The 13,058-nt window shown below is 43.2% G+C and overlaps 1 protein-coding gene across 3 annotated transcripts in view; it reads left to right on the forward strand.

Moving 5' to 3' along the window:
• Positions 1-223: 223 nt before the first annotated feature.
• Positions 224-13,058, forward strand: part of RCAN2 (regulator of calcineurin 2) — a 161,543-nt gene continuing 148,708 nt past the window's right edge. For 2 of the 3 annotated variants that reach the window (XM_034766647.1, XM_034766649.1), the window contains exon 1: positions 224-317. The gene's annotated coding sequence lies outside the window, so the exon portion shown is untranslated. Of the gene's footprint in view, positions 318-9,943; positions 10,230-13,058 lie in introns of all 3 variants that reach the window. The other variant, XM_034766648.1, reaches the window with a different exon arrangement.

Below are 13,058 nucleotides of genomic sequence, written 5' to 3' on the forward strand. Positions count from 1 at the left end.
ACTGATTCCCACCCCGCACCCCTCTCGCCCAGCCTACAGCAGCAGCTGGCGCTGACAGGAGCTCGGAGCGCGGGCGTGCTGGGGGGGTCGGGGCGTGTAGACGGGATTGGTTCTCACACGCTGGTTGGCGTGTGTGGCTGAGCCGCCGGGCTGGCTGATTGGGCCGGCTGCAGCCCGCCCTCTTTGCCCAGCCCGCCCGGAGCCGCTTTGTCCGGGTGACAGCGGCTCCCCAGAGCAGAGAGCGGAGCAGCAAGCGGCGGCTCGCCGGCTCAGTGGCTGCGGCGGTGCACAGGGGCTGGAAAAACGAGCCCCAGCAGGTAAGTTCAGGCGCAGGCTGCCGCTTACTGACTTTCAGTCTGTCCGGTGCCCTTGCAGCGTGGGGCCCCCCCGGGGGTAGCCAGTGCCTGGAATAACCCCCCTGGAAGGGTATTTCCTCCCCCCGCCCGTTATATAACATCCCCGAGGGATGCTGTCACGGGGGGCTAGGGAGGGACAGTTTCCTGCTCTTCCCTGGGGTGGGAGGAGAATGAAATCCCGCTTTGCCCCAGGCGGAGGCGGTGTCGCTGACGGGGGGGGGGCAAGAAATGAATCGTGCCCGGCGCTTGGTGTCGCGGGTTGGGGGAAGATCAGTAATTTTCATGTCACTGCTCCGATGGGGGCCCCCTCGGTGCCCACTGACACCAGCCCCTTGCAGAGGCGTTCTGAACCTCCACTGCTTAAAGGGGGCTGGAAAAAACTTGTATTTGAGTGTGTGTGTGTGTGTGGGGGGTTCCTATCATCATCTGGGAGCAGCGACTTCAGCAAGCCAGGAGGGAGCCCCTTGGGGACCCAGCTCAATTTTTTTTTCATTTTGTTTTGGCTGTGTCTGCGACACCCCCCTCCTGTGATTTCCCCCCCCCCCTCCCTCTGCACACACATCAAGCACTGCAGACCTCACAGGACAAAGCCACCCTGTGCGGTCGAAAACGTTTTGGGGTAGATTGTGAGGTCTTTGGGGCAGGAACCAGGTATTCTGGGGGCTTGTGGAGTATTGAGTACAGCCTTGGCATGTGGCAAATATGGGGAGGGGTGTTTGGATAATTCAAGGGGAGGGGGGCTTGCTGTGGAGTTTGGAGATAAGTTACTTATTTGGGGATTAAAGGGGGAATTGTTAAATGAGGGAGTGTCTCATGTTGGGGTGTAGGGATGTAAATAGGATTTGGATAAAAGACCAAATATGGGAGACGCTCAATGAGGTTCTGCTGTTTTGGATTGAACATCTCCGCTCACCTAAAAACCAGTGGAAGTTAAGTGACAACAAACCTGGTCTGACGGCTTTGTGTTGCTTCAAAGTGTGGAAGTACAAAGAAACCTGCATCACAGGCCTCTCACAGAGGGACTCCCCTGTTTTAAGAGACCACTATAAAGACAGCCCTAGGATTCCACTACGGTTTTATCTGATCTCTAGTTAACAGCCATCTCTCCTCAGCAACCAATTTTCTCCTGGATCCATGAGTAGTCGTTTAAGAAAGGTTTCACTCCCCATCACCTTCTAAGTTTGTGTCCATAAACTCCTCATGCATTTATTGTTTTTAGTAACTAGATTAAAAATAAAAGTGACAGATTCTATAATGTTTCTATGGATTTGTTAGCAGGGCTTATATTTCACATTTTAGATTTTCATAGTCTTCTATAGCTATATATAGAAGCATAACTTGCTCCAGTTTTGTTTGTTCATAGAGGTTGCTCTGTGGAATAACTAAGCATTGTTCTTTTAAAATTATAGCATTAGTCCCAAGCAACTCTGTTGCTTCAGTAAACATACAAAACCAGTAAGAATAAACAGTATGCTTTCACAGTGCATCTGAGGTCTAAGACCATTGTGCTGATGGGAAATTGTCACAGAAACTACAAACTAACCTTCTGTTTTGCTCAGTGGATGGTTACTAAGTGGGAAAGATGTCCATATGTATTGTAAACTTGGCTTTGTGGTTTCTTCAATGCAGTAAGAACTGAGGACAGGTGACCCCTCCCTTACCTCAGTTTGAGGAGGCTGGGGCCCATCTGACTAATGTATTTTATTCTGTCTTCTGCCAAACAATGTGCTTGGCTGGCTGGTTCTTGCTCATATGCTCCTGGTCTAACTAATTGCCATGTGTGGGGTCAGGAAGGAATTTTCTCCCAGGTCAGATTGGCAGTGAGCTTTTTTTTTTTTTTCCTTCTTCTGCAGTATGGAGTGCAGGTCACTCGCCAGGATTACTTGTGTATATCTCATGTAATCATTTCCCTGCTATTGCAGGGACATTGGTGTGCTCAGTACCTCCTATTCTCTGCCTATGGCACTCAATAGTCTAGTCTCCTGTGGGCTGTAATACCATGGCCTAATTTTGGTTGTTGGGTTTAGTGTATAGGCGCTAGGTAGTGATGATGGCTTGTGATATACGGGAATCAGAGTAGATGAGTACCTTCTGGTCCTAAAATGTATGGCTCTAATGTGGGCTCTATTTGTATCCTGGGTTTTGGTTTGTCCCCATCTGTATTAAGAACACTGATGGTAGCACTTTTAACACTGATATGATGGTGCCTGGTTTGTAAACTTCTTCTATGCACCAGCCATGACATCTATAAAGAAAGTTTCTCCAAACTCTTTATATTTCCAATGGCTTCAGTTTTTAATTTCCAAATTGTAAGGAAAGTACGATAGAAACAAGACTGCCTGGATGGTTATCGTTCAATAAGATTGTCTTGAATTTCTTTTCTTAAAAATAAGATTTATTAGCTTTACCTTTTCACCACGTGTGCCCGTATCAATATTTTAAAAAAGCAGAGCAAAACTACAGTCCTGATCCCACAATGTGATGTGCAGACTGTGCACCCAAGCAGATCCCATTGGCTTAAAAGTTCTGTTCTATTAGTTGTCATGCCATGTCCATCACCATGGAGTCTGAATATCTTCTAGAGGTTCATTAAGCAAGGGGGATATCATGTGTGGTTCTCTCTTTCTCTTTGTGGTGGCAGTTGGGAAGAAATGTGTGAGGACTGGAGCCACTCATAGGCCCCAATTCTGCAGTACAAAACTTACCGGTATTACTTTACAGGTGTTCTGCGTGAGGTCACTTGCACTCCAGTGCGAAGTGCCATATGGGCAGTGTGTCTTGTATGTGGGTGTTTTATTAAATGTAGCCAACGGAAAGAGAAGCGTAAGGGCTCATTGAAACTAATTAGAAGCCAGGTCTTAATGAAAAATTACTACAAATGAATAAAAGTGAATGGCCCCTCTGGACGTTAAAAACTCCCCAAAATTGTCCCAAAGGCTCAGCTAAACTTAACAGAGCCAGAATTTCCCTGGAAAAGATTAGAGAAAAAAGGGATTTGCATCACTTAAAAAAAAAAAAAAAAAAAAAGAAAGAAAGTCCCTCTGCCTTATCCTATAACTTCACTACTTTGTCAGAGGGAGAGAGAGGGGCGTTGCTTTCTCCTCTCCAAGGAATGATTTGAGTGCTCTCTACGTTTTAGACATTTTTATTGCCACTAGAGGGAGCCGTGATAAATCTGAGGGTGATACAGGCTATATTGCTTCATTGTCTGCAGCAGTCCATTCCTTTTGTCACTTGGCATCCAATTTGGCTGTCTCTGCTTAGGTAAAAGTTCCATTGGAATCAACAGAAGTGTTGCCATGGTAGGGATTATGGGATTGGGATTTTGGTATAATAAAGATATACAAAGGCAAGTTCTCCAGTGTTGGTCTAACTCTGCTCCTATTGCAGCCAATGGGAATTTGATTTAGGCCTGCGCTCACGTGTCTGGTAAAATTCCGATTGACTTTAATGAGAGCAGAGTTAGGCCAACGTTGAGTGCATTTGAAATTCCCAGAGAGATTGCTAATGTGTCTCTAGTGTCCTGGGACCAACCTGGCTACAGCACTGCAAACAACGCTTTGAAAATCTCACACACAGGGCCTGAAGACAAAACTGCCATTGACCTCAAGGGGAGCAGAAATGGGCCCCTTGCTCTTTGCTCATTCCTTTTAGATATAAGACTGCAACTTCTGGTTTATTTTTGGTTTGTTTTCCTATTTTTCTTATTTTCTGTGGAATTAGTTTTCCCAGAAGATTTGCATCTATTTAGTATTATTTAGTCACTTGCAATTTTGGTTATATTTAAACCATCTTTATTAGTAGCATTTTGTTCTGTTATTCTATTTTTAGTTATGTAGTTTGTCATGGCTGGCAGCATTAGTCCAAAAAAAAAAAAAAAAGAAATGCTTCCTAGCAGTTTCAAGAGATCCGTAGTTGTATCTTGAAGATGTACCCAAGGGACCTTTTAAAAACTCTTCTAAGATAGAAAAACAGTTTCTAAGGAAATACATTATTAGTTTCCATAAACATAGTGTAGAAATGGATATATAAATGGTGGTAATTGAGTCCCCAATTCAGCAAAACATATGCTTAAGTCCATCCCTATTCAGCAAAGCATATAAGCATGTGCTTAACTTTAAGCGTGTGCTTAACTGCTTTACTTCAGGGTCTAATTTCATAATAATATATTCTTAAATGTATTTTCAGTCTTTGACTATCAAGTCATTCTCTGCTGTCCTGATGTCGGAATGCCCCTAGTGGCAATTCCAGTAGAATTAATCAACTGATGTTTATTGGTTCCTGCTGGCCTCTACTGATTTTGCTGGAGAGCCATTAGTTCCAGGAACCAGTATACCTATCTAAATGCTTAAATAGATCTACAACCTAGTTGCCAGAAAGAATCAGCAGAGAATTTTCAACTAGAATTTCAATTAGGGCTCAGGAAAGTGAGAATTTTGGGTGATATAATCCATCTCGATGCTGAGGGCCTTCCAGGGCCGGATTAAGACCTTTAGAGGTTCTAAGCACTGAAAAGATTATGGTGCCCCCCCCCCATATGTAATTCAAAATAAAAACAATACTATACCGTAAAATAAAATTTTATTTTTTGAAATGACACAACTTACATGTATGCTGAAATTAAAATAGCTTCTTTCTAGATTTTTCTGACTGCAAAATTCTGGATAAGTTCATAGAAGCTGACTTGATGAAGCATTCCATGCACAATAAGAAAAGTAAACCAAGTCTGTCCTGACACATTGTTGTTCTCTGAGGGCTTTTTATTATTTTCAGCTGAGAAAAAGAGCATTCTGTGGAGCAGTTAGTAATCATCAATGTTAGAAAAATACATAGTGCGATCTCTGCATTTGGAAATACATATTGTATTCCGTCTTTCAATATTGTGCCATGAAGATCAATGTGACTGAATTTCATTTTTCCTGTTTCATTAAATTTTGCGCACATATAAGAGTGGAACTGCTGTACTTCTCCAGAGAGATTCATGTTCAAGTCAACAGGGTATGAGTCATCTAGCTTTTGGGAACCTTCTGAATATTGTCTGTCAGATAAGTCCATATCGTTTAGAAAAGAAAATCTACTTGATACTTCTTTGTACACTTCACCTCTCCTCTTCATATGAACTTCAAGTGTATCAGTTATAGCATAGTAAGTAGATATGCGAAATTTGTGTCTAGGATTCAATGCTGTTTCTGTTGCACTACTATCATTTGCTTGTTTTTTCCTGATTCGCTTGCGGGACTGGGCTTCTTTGTAGTTAGTATCTGGCAAGATACTTTTGATACGTCTTCAAATCTTTCGAAATCATTCCTCAAAGTGTGTAAGTGGTCTGCTAATGATTGACAGAAGTCTGCACATGTTTTCAAATCCAATTCGTTTTCTTGGAGAACTTGACTTGTGTGGTAAAAATTTCATTCTACATGGTCAACATGAATAGAAACTCTAGTTCTTGCATCTTGCTTGCAATGTTTTCTGCCTCTCATATAGTTTCTTCCTTTTTGATTGGTCTTCAGCTATACTTTCTAATGCATTCACAATCTTTGAGTAGGACTCCAGAATTGCACTTGTTGCCACTGCATGTGCCACCCAGTGAGTATTAGAAAGAGATTTCAACACACAATCATTGCCCAAATATGTCTTTAAAACTGTCTATCGGTGTGTTGAGGCAGAGAAAAATGTATAAAGTAACTGGACTGTTGAGAAAAACCTTACTGCCATCGGACAACAATCAACAGCACTGCGGCCAACAAGATTGAGAGAGTGTGCAGCACATGGTATGAATATGGCATATTTGTTCTGTTCTAAAAGCTTCTTCTGCATTCCTTGATAACACCCTGACATGTTGGCAGCGTTGTCATAAGATTGACCTCTGCACTTTGAGAAATCTATTTTGCAAACTTGATACAGACAATGCAGTACTTGATTTGCCATTTCTTCACCCGTGTGGCTTTTCAAATTGAGGAATGTTATAAATCGTTCAACTGGTTTTCCATCTGTGGGAGATGCATATCTTAGTACAATACGCAATTGATCAATATGTGAAAGATCAGGTGTAGAGTTGACAGAAACTGAAGTGCCCAGCAATACTTATTTCATCCACAAAAGCTGAACGAACTTTGTCACTCATTTGACCAATGAGTTCATCACATATTGTCTTGGATAAGTATGATGGGTTACCTTTGCCAGCATTCCCATTTTTTTGAGATATGGCCTGCTAAAAATGGGTCAAACGGAGCCACAAGCTCCAACAATCCCAAGAAATTTCCATTCTGCAATGATCCAAATATGTCATTTGATCCCCGGAAAGGCAGACCACATTCAGTTAATGTTTGAATAACAGCTATAACATGCTGCAAGACATGTTGCCAGTATTCACGCTCCCCTTTAATTTGTTCTTCCAACTTTTGTGTGAATCCAAAACCCTGTCTTCGATTTAAATATGTCAACATTGAATCTCTGTGAGTAGTGCTATTTTTTATGTTGTTCAATTAAAACAGTATTCTGCCAGTCATTAAATTCAACATCCCGGTTTGCTGCAGATGAAGTTTTATATGCAAAATTTTGCAAACAAAACAGTACACAGACCCTGTTGATGGTGAATACAGTAGCCATTCTCGAGTGTATTTCTCACCATTCGCTTTCATGCCAAAATTTTTTGTGTGTGGACAATATCTTGTTTGTTTGCCATTGGTAAAAGTCCGATGTGATTTTTCAAATGGCCCAGTGTGGTGTTGACAGTCATTTGGTCCATGATCTATCCAGTAAGCTACATCATCGGTACTGAAATCAACCCACATACTAGGATCTTTTCTCCTATTATTTACATCATGAGCAGGTTCAGTCTCTGACCACACCTTCTAGAACAATGTCTGTTTTACCACCAGGAGTAGGATGATCAGTTACAGTCTCTGATTTCCTCGCATTATTTTGATCTACGTTAGTAGGACGCCCCACTGGTTTAGGTGGGGATAAGTAATAAAAAGAGAACAGAAAAATGGGGGAAGAGTGTGTAGTGGTGTAAGGAAGTCTAACAAAGTTCTGATTTTTCCCATGATGACTACTTCGAGACTTTTTTTGAAATATCAAATTTTACCCCCCCCCCCCTTTGTGTGGTGCCCCTGCTTTGCTGGTGCCCTAAGCATGTGCTTAGTCTGCCTATTGGGTAATCAATCCCTGGGGCCTTCACAAAGTCTCTGAACCCCTTCAGCTATGAGGAATTATTGAGCTGAGAGGGTGATAGGGGCTTTTGCACCACTTGAGCACCCAGATGGTGGGATCTGGGCTGGCTTAGAATAGTTCAGAATGGAGCAGAGCATTAGGGTGCATGCAAACATAGTGGCCAGGAAACTCCCTGTAAGGGATGTGGAAGGGCAGTGGCCACTTGTGTGGGCCATAGGCTGGAGGAGTGGTGGCAAGGGGCCTGTACTACCATTCTGTGGGTTAGGAATGGGTTTAACATGCACATATGGGTTTAATATACACACACACACTCCACATACATGCTCTGGCTTTATGCAGGTTTGCAGTGTTGACCCTGTGGGAATTGTAATTTAATACCCAGAATTAAAACCAAAGGCCAAACTCAGCAATGATGTTTTAGGGGGATGCAAATTGCATATTGGTAAGATGATTTAAAGGAGACTCACTTACATGTCAAGGAGCCAGAAGAAGGTGGAACTTACATGAACTTGGACTCAGACTTGCCTCTGAATTTGACCTAACATTTCAGACTCAGATAGGCAGGGGTCCTGCAGTGGGATTTGCTAACATGAGCCCTAATGCCCAAGCAAAGGCTCATTGACTTCAGCAAGACTCCAGGCAATAAGATTCAGTAGATCCCATGATAAGATCACAGCGTGCTTGGATCATTAAATCTGAGGCTGTTTTTCAGTAAACGAACTCCTATTTGAATTCTGAATAATTAATCAAGTATCATTTTTTTTATCTTGGTGTTTGTAAAAGCTTGTTTATACAAAAGCTAAATTTGGGGCCAAATTTGAATTCAGTGATCTATAATGGGTCTGATTCCCACTTACATGAAGGCCCTATAATAGGGTGGTCTGCCCCTTTAAGGGTCAGGGGTTCTGGGGTCACACAGCCTCGTTGGATGATCAGAGGGCTGGGAAAGGGTCAGGTGTTTTCTATAAAGGGCTGAGAGAGTTCAGGTGGAAGGTAGCTGCGGGAACAAGCTGGGCTCCAAGCAGGGCAATTGAAAGGAAGAAACCTCTTCTCTTTGACACCAAGAGCGGCAAGGGGAAAAACCCCTGGGAGCTGTGGCAGGCTGAAGAACAGCTTTGTTTTGGTGTTTTGCCTAAGTCTTGTGTTTGAAGAATAAAAGGCTGACCCAGAGGAATAGCCTGAAAGATTCTAGGTGAGTCCTTCATGGGCTTGGGGAGACAGGCCAGCAGTCTTACAGGTCTCCTTTACGTTTTCAGAGCTGTGTGAAGCGGTAGTAAATAAGTTTTGCCAGAAGCAGTAGAATGGGGCTTTAGTGTAACACAGAATGTGGCCCAGTTACTATATTATACCAATATACCTGCTTAAAAATAACCAGTGAGATGGACTGCAGTGATTTATAAGGAATTGATTATCTTTTTTTTGAGGGAGGGAGGGACGTTTCTGATGACACCATGAGCTGGTATTATTATTAAATGCTTTGACAGAATTATTGGCAAGCAAATGTTTCTGGCACAGGTTTGTCTTCAGGTGATAAATGGATTTACTGGGTGAGTAAATACTAAAACAAAACACAAAATAACCACAAAATCTTTTTATGAACATAGTCCAGCATCATGACACTATTCCTAGGGTTACATAGATGAGAAATCTCAATTTGTGAATGGCTGAGAAGTCATTGGAAGAGTTAGTAAAATCTTCTATTGTTTATACCAAGGCCAAGAAAACTTAAATTTGGAACAAGAGTTGACAAATCAAATTACATATGTGTATCCTAATTGGCTACAGCTGAGTCCATATGTATCTATTAGCCAATCAGATGACATGCAAATCCCGGATTCCTAAGGACTTTTATTTAGCCCTGATAATGTTTCAGAGACTTCCTAGTCGATATCCCAGAGGAGCCCCCACTTCTAATGCCGACAGACCCCGGTTGGCGGTGGCTGGGATCAAACCTGGGACCTCTGGAGCTTAATGCATGAGCTAAAATATATTGGTTTGTTAGCCAGGGTTGTAGCAGCCTCGTCAATCTCTAGCTGGCCTAGGTATCGCTAGAGTGGGACAGAGCGCCACACCCAGCAGGCCTGGGTTACAGTCATCAAAGATATTAGATAGACAAGGTGGGTGAGGTAATATCTTTTATTGGACCAACTTCCGGTGTTGAGAGAGACAAGCTTTTGAGCAGACACAGAGCTTTACAGCAACATTACATACAATCGTTAAGGATGTCCATGTGTTTGTGGGAAGACTATTGTGTGTAGGTGCGCTTCCCACCCTGTCGTGGACGAGGATACTGTTATCCCTCTGCCTAAGGGCAGCTGATATCAGAGGCTTGCTGGCTGGCTTCTTAGTGGAGAAGAAATCAATGGCGTGGAATCTGGATCTATTTTAAGTGTACCTTGTTTTATCTATAGCACCAGTCCTGGAACGGAGGTGGTTACAGAACATGCAGGACAATCCCTTCTCAGGAAGCTCAACCCAACACTGACCCCCAGTTCCCAGAAACCAGCTCTGCCTTAAGAATTTACTCCAATCGTAGGCCAAGGCAGAGCGCAATCTCTCCTGCAGCTCATACAGCTCATACAGCAACCTCTGCATAGAACCTTGCATAACAGAACTAATAGCAGCACACATCTTCCTAAGACTGAACATTGTCTCACAAACAGAGAAAAAGAACTTGGAAGACACCACCACCTGGAGGTACCTGATATAACAATAATCCCCTTCAGAGGGTTTGCTTTTATTGCTAACTTTAATTAGCACAAAAAACAAACACCAGCTTTCTCCCCGAGCTTGGCTGCCCTTTAGATTTCCTTGCAGGACCTCTATCTCTGCCTGTTGTTCCTTCTGCTTGAGAGACCCACCGAACTTGGAGCTAATTGGACACACCTGCTCTACCCTTAGAGTGACTCAGAAAAAATATCTCTGCACCTCCCTATGCATGGTTCAAATAACTGACATCAGGATGACTCAGTAGAAGAGGGGCTTAGGATCTGACACCCTGCTATAATTACATTTGATTTCTTTGCTCCCTTGCAGGGCCACCTCCCCTCACATAACATCCCTGGGGAAACCATAGCAATTGCTTGCATGGAACAGTAATACTAGGAAAGTATTTAATCTATTTTTAGCTGCCTTTTAATGTAATTTAGCACCTGTAAACAAAGGGGAGCCAAGACCTTGTGACCAGCTAGCTCTCCACAGACCATTGGCAAAGGTTATGTTGACCACTGGTGGTCAATATACCAGGTTTTGGTACCCCTGGGTACCGCTCAGTAGAAACGTCACAAAATATGACTGTCTGACCCCAGCGTTCCAGAGCTGCCTGTGTCAATATCCAGTGGCCTGGTACAGTAATTAGCTTGGGCCCCTAGAGTTTTACACTGAAGATACATCTACATTGCATGCTCCTTCTGTGCATAGAGAACATATAATATACACCCCTCCCCAGTAGCACAGGTACAAATAGCAGCAGAGATGGTTTGGTAAGTAAAGACACTCATGAACCCTGTGGGTATGTACCCTACACGCCTCTCTACTTACCCAAGCAGCACCTCCCTTTCCACAGTGCTATTTTTAGCAGTCTAATGTCCTGTTGCTTCCCCACTCCTGGAGCCTCTTTCTGCTGCAGAGAAAAGGGCCAGCAGCTCCCTGTGGCAAGAGTCTTTCTTTGCAGCAGGGAAAATGATAGACTTTTGGGGGCGACTTTAGATTCTTCTACATGAAGGCTTTCTTTTTGTCATATGCTCCCACCGATAATCTCTTTTGCTATCTCTTTGATGTAAGATAGCTGTCTGCTGTGCAAGCCTATGAAGCCAGCGGGGTTATACTGGGGTATAGTTATGGCAGATTGGGCCTGAAGGGTTCATGTTACTCATTGAGATTTGTTTCTAAATATCCCAGTGGAGTTGCACACAGTATAAGCCTGGGCAGAATTTAGCCCTAAGAGTTTTAGTTGTATCAGTATTTACAAATGTTAACAAGGAACAGCAAGTAGTATGCAAGAGAACAAGGCAAATCAAAAACATCTGAACAAACTATGTACATGTAGCCCTCTAACCACTTCTTTTCAGAAAAGATAATTTCTCCTACAACACATGCATATAGTTAATTGTCTTCAGTCATCTGGAGCTTCTAATCATTATTCATCTGCATGTTTCCTCTTGGGGACTGATCCAAAGCCCTGTTCTCAAGTCTATTTCCCCCCCCACCCCGTGTTCATTAAAACTCCTTTAAAGAAAGTGTTAATGAGCTTAGAACAACAGGACATATATTCTACAGCAAACCTTAAATTCGGCTGCAGTTTATTCTGTATGGAAATAGTAGAATAACAGGGCGTTGTCTTAGGCCTTGGCTACACTTACCAGCTAGTTCGACGGCTGGAAATCGAAGTTCTGGGTTCGACTTATCGCGTCTAGTCTGGACGCGATAAGTCGAACCCGGAAGTGCTTGCCGTCGACTGCGGTACTCCAGCTCGGCGAGAGGAGTACCGCGGAGTCGACGGGGGAGCCTGCCTGCCGCGTGTGGACCAAGGTAAGTTCGAACTAAGGTACTTCGACTTCAGCTACGTTATTCACGTAGCTGAAGTTGCGTACCTTAGTTCGAATTGGGGGGGGTAGTGTAGACCAAGCCTTAGCTATATGCACTGCTCTTCTCAATCTTTCTATAATATCAATTTTTTTTGAGGAGCTTTATCTTTTTTACTTTGATCTGAAATTTGGAACCATCCTTAAAGAATTTTCATTTTTAAATCAATTTTGAAAAATGTTGGTTTGCAAACCTCTCTTGAAGGTGTGAGAGTGAGCAAGAGAGACACGTTGTAATGGACTAATGCACTAAAGTGTTGCCTCTGTCTAGCTGGAGTCCAGACTACAATGCACCATCATTGGGTTCCCACTTACAGCAAAGTTATCCCTTGACCCAGTGACAAGATCATTTGTTTTTTGTAGAGGGGAGGGGACCTTAACCATGTCTTTACTTTCAAGGCCCTTTGTGGCGTATTCTCATGCTGATGACTAGCCTCTGTCTCCCACTGGTTAAATTTTCAAACAAGCACCTTTGTGCTTTCTCCCTTGTTGCTCCTCATGCTTTGAAGGAGTTCCTTGTAAACATCCAGAAAGCTACTTCACTATTCTCCTTCAAATCCTTCCTCCAAAATCCCTTTTGCCATGATGCCTACAAAAAATTTGACAGTAGTTAGACTGCTGTGTGCGGAGATCACAGCTTATAGAATCTCAGGGTTGGAAGGGACCTCAGGAGGTTATCTAGTCCAACCCCCTGCTCAAAGCAGGACCAATCCCCAACTAAATCATCTCAGCCAGAGCTTTGTCAAGCCGGGCCTTATCATGATGCTTATTGCTTCCTTGTACTCTATCAATCTCTCTGTATCCATCTATTGTCTCTTTTGTTGTACTGAGATTGTAAGCTCCTTGGGGCACGGACCATCATTTTGTTCTGGGTTTGTACGGTACCCAGCACAGTGGGGTCCTGGTCCATGACCAGGGCTGCCAGGTGCTATGATAATATTGT

Source organism: Trachemys scripta, chromosome 3 (assembly GCF_013100865.1).
Source record: "Trachemys scripta elegans isolate TJP31775 chromosome 3, CAS_Tse_1.0, whole genome shotgun sequence".
NCBI classification, from domain to species: Eukaryota; Metazoa; Chordata; order Testudines; family Emydidae; genus Trachemys; species Trachemys scripta.